This window comes from Alosa pseudoharengus, unplaced genomic scaffold, assembly GCF_046254945.1.
Source record: "Alosa pseudoharengus isolate Yale_2024_CS ecotype anadromous, Long Island Sound unplaced genomic scaffold, YU_APseudo_1.1 YU_APseudo_1.1_scf_12, whole genome shotgun sequence".
NCBI lineage: Eukaryota > Metazoa > Chordata > Actinopteri > Clupeiformes > Clupeidae > Alosa > Alosa pseudoharengus.
In genome coordinates, this window is record NW_027468587.1 from 23,517,073 (window position 1) to 23,521,317 (window position 4,245).

The window sequence follows — 4,245 nt, forward strand, 5'->3', positions numbered from 1 at the left end:
GAAACAACGCAGTAAAATCCAACATGGTTAAAGCCTCAACTACAAATTACCGTTGAATAAACGTTGATATTGCAACATTGCTTCAACATTTTACCTTTATTAGCCTATGCAACTTGCAGTAGGCCTATCACACACAGAAATGATAAACACCTCCATCAAGAACCAGTCAACTTATATATTTTTTTACATTATTTTATTTTGTTTTATGTTTTACAACATAAATGATCTATCCAAAATCCATAGGTGTATGTGGTGCATGTATACCGATGGCATCATTCAGCAACAGCAGGGAGTGTCTTCCGAAAGCCACCACCACCCACCCTCTCCAGTGCATAATTCAAATATCTTCCCATGGTGTCCATTATTCGGGTCAGGGTGGTTCGCTGAAGACAGCATCTAAAGAGGAAACAACAAACCATTATTGTCAAAAACTGGTGAAAAAGCCTGTGGACATTCTCTGGGATATTCCGATCACTGAACTTCCAAATATCGTCCATCAGTCACACTGTGTGAAGTAAGCGGCGCCAGAGAATGTCTAATAAGGGCTCTGGCGGCGCCCTAATTAGCAAGTTCATAGCTAGCTAATGTTACGCGGTTTCTAAACTAAAACATTTTTTGTCACATACAGAAAACATCACCTCATCATCCGCTAGTTGCCTGTCCCCTCAATACCATGTAAAAAAAAACGTGGTCTCTGTGGACAGCCCAGGCTCCAAAAACAGCCTGGTCTAGTCTGGACCATGAAACATAACAAACTGTTCTAGCCAGGGGAGGGAGGGGCGAGCTAGCTCTCGGTTTTGTTTGAACATCAACAGAAGTGATGTTACCCAACATCTCTTGGAGCACCTGTAATGCAAACTACTCAGCTTGTGTGACAAATAAAAGCAAACCTACACTAGCAGCCTCGAAGTCAGGTGCAATAGTTAGAAGTAAAGCAGATGTGTATACACAACCATTATAAAGTTTGGGGTACACTTAGAAATGTCCAGTGCATTTCTTTTGATAAAGAGGACCTTTTTTAAAGGCCGTGTTGCAGGGTTCATTTTCCAACGAATTTGCACAATTTGCTTATTGGTAATAAACATTTAAACTGTTATCCATTGTATTTGATGTTGTTGTGTATCACAAAACGGAATATAATACGAAAAAGCAGGTACTATTTCACAGCGGTTTGAAGTGATTCTCCTTTCCCCCACAATGCATTGCATTACGTCACCTTGGGGAGGCTACAGACCAAAGCCCACCTTGAGACCCTTGAGAGTAAGGAGAGAGGAGTAAAGAGACGAGTAAGGGAGTGTTCAGCAGTAAACAGCGCAGATTATAGATAAATAGATATAGATAGCCTAGATAGATATATAGACAGGTAGATAGATAGCTAGATAGATCATGTCATCTGCTGGTCGCGGGGTGAGCTCGACCAGCGGCCAAAACGCACTCGCTTCCCCAGTTACAGCAGCTCTCCACCGCAGTTTCCATCGGGACGGCACAGCCCACACAAGAACCTGCCAAACTGCGACTTGCCCTTATTATCTCCCTCTTTAGTAAGCCGTACCCTGACGATGTCAATGACAATCAATCACGAGGAGTAGTTATCGAAAATATTCATGCTGAAGACGCGACCAGCCTAATCGGCGGCGGTTTGCAACAACAGGGGTGGCTCACAGGTGGGACTAGAAAGTTAGCCCATAGCACTAGCTAGCTATCATGATGCTTTATATTCTGATCTTCTGACTAAGTTTACCCAGTAGCCTACTTATCTGAACTAACGACATGATCACCATCACTAGATATAAAGAAAATGTTGACTTCCACTCAGTGCTGTTCACTGACAGTAACAAAAAAAGGGTCATAACGATATATAAGCATAATGCATTGAACTGAATAGGCGCATTATGTAGCCCCATAACGAGACCTCTCAAATTCAGAAAATTGCTTAATTAAACTAGAAGACATTGTTATCTTTGTTAGACCATAGGGTAGTTGTCATATAAATGCTGTAACAAAATTTGAAGTGTAAATATACAAACTTTATGTTGAACGTGTAACCGCGACCGTTTCCCATAGGAATGAATGTAAAACATACCCTCCAAAACGAGACCTCCCCAAATTCAGAAAAAAAATACTTAATTGATATCAGGCAACTTTATTACCATTGGTCGATCATAGGGTAGCTGTGATATAAATGCTGTGATGAAATTTGAAGTGTAAATATACAAACTTTATGTTGAAAGTGTAACCGCGATGTCCATTGGAATGCATTTAAAAATGACTGAAGCGCAGATCATGTAGCCCCCAACGTGACGTCATCACCGAATTGCGTAAAAAAAACCCGCTAATGCTAAAAACAACAAAAACTGGCATTTAACACCATTTGGAGACATTTTTAAAAATGATATACATATATCGAGTGCTTTATGTACCCATTAATCAACAGTGGTGGTTAACCTGCAACACGGGCTTTAAAGTGACCCAACACGTCTAAGCAGCAGTATGTCTGTGTGATATCATACCTAATTGCAACATTGCCTGCAGCAGCTCTTGCCTTCTTGCTTACACCACCTTTCCTCCCCCATCTGACTTGCAATAGCAGCTTCTGGCTCCAGGCTGGGACTGCTGGATAGCACCTAAAAAATAAAACAGCAATTGCCATACATTTTGTTATTGTTGATAAAGGTCAAAATCATAGCATCAAAAAAATAAGTAAGGTAAGTCAATCAGGTGTACCAACAAAAATTATAATTACTCGCCGTCTATGTTAAGTCTTGATATCAGTTTACTTGTAAGGACTCTGCCAGTAAAATATGAGTAAAAGATAAGATTAAACAAAATGATGCATCCTGTACAAAAAATTGAATTGCTGTACAATTACAGAAATATTGATTATGATCAGTTTGGCAGATATTCACAACACTACTAACATTACCACCAACACAATGGTAAAGTGGCTAAATTGCAAAATTCAAGACTATTTTAAGTAGCTGCAATAATCCTGATTTGTTTCTGTATTAATGCATTACATAGCACATATGTCAAGCAAATTAGAGCATGCACAATAACATAACCCATAGCCCTATCCATGGAACAAAAAAAATGCATTCAAAACACAAACACTTACACCACGTTGAAGGCAGCAGCCATGGCTATCAGACATCATCAAGTAGCAGGTAGTGCCATCCAGACGGACTGACATTGCCCTGGATAGTTGATGGAGCCCACTACACAGTCATAACAACAGACAGACACATGAAAAGAGGGGATAAACTAAACACAGTTACAGACACAAATACATGCTTACACATTATAATGCTATATGCAATTCTACGTGTGTTTGTGTGTGTGTCTACCTGGTGAGTGAACTCTCTTGCGGGCTTGGAACTTCTTCAGTATGGAAGTGGCACACATTTGGAATATTCCAGAATGCACTCAGAGTTCTCAGGGCAGCAGTCCTCACAACACACCGACTGCAAACAGAGGGAACACATGGAGACTAAGATCAATAAGTTCCAAAACACACAGAACATGAAAAGACCATCACTGAAGCACTACTTCACTCACATGCATCTTAAATAAACACATGCCTCAGTGCAAGTCAGGTACATCAAACAAGGGCCAAATAAGGGCTAAGAAATGAAAAACATGTAGCCTAACACTACCCTTCACAAACTAAAGATCCCTTTACTTGTTGGCATGCCCACCCATCATACTTGCCCCCATTCACATCTATTATATGACAGGTCTGTTAATGAACATGGCTATACTAAACTGCAGTTCCTTAGTTCCTTAAATCAGTGGGTATAGATATAACTTATATATTACTTTATTAATTTGTTTTACAGGTCATCTTTCCAGTTAACACGTTATAGCAACACTACATGTACATTATGTATGTTGAAGTTCGCAAGGTAACCGTTATTACTGCTGCTTAACGTTAAAGTGCGTATGTCAGGTTAAAAAACATTTTTGACAAATGAAGGGACATGAAGCAAGATAGTAGTGAGTAGTGATTTTTCTTGAAAAAACAACTTGAAATACAATAGAACAATATTTATAGTTATTTTTATAACTGAATTTATGAACATTCCAGGAAACATTCCAGACACAATGATGACCTCATAAGAGGGAGTCCAGCAAAGTTGGTCAATTAAAACACATGGAATAAGGGATCATAAAGTAGTTTTTTTTACACTGATGAGGCCAAAAACATGACTTCATTCCAGTATGTCATGCTAGAGTCTACTACCTGCC

General features: G+C 39.5%; 1 long non-coding RNA gene across 1 annotated transcript; it reads right to left on the bottom strand.

Annotated features, from left to right (window-relative positions):
• Window positions 1–257: 257 nt before the first annotated feature.
• On the bottom strand, window positions 258–3,757 carry LOC143118419 (uncharacterized). The gene is made up of 4 exons (XR_012986143.1): window positions 3,345–3,757; window positions 3,116–3,215; window positions 2,511–2,624; window positions 258–396 (listed from the first exon to the last, which is right to left on the bottom strand). It is a non-coding gene; the product is annotated as an uncharacterized LOC143118419 (long non-coding RNA).
• Window positions 3,758–4,245: the final 488 nt, after the last annotated feature.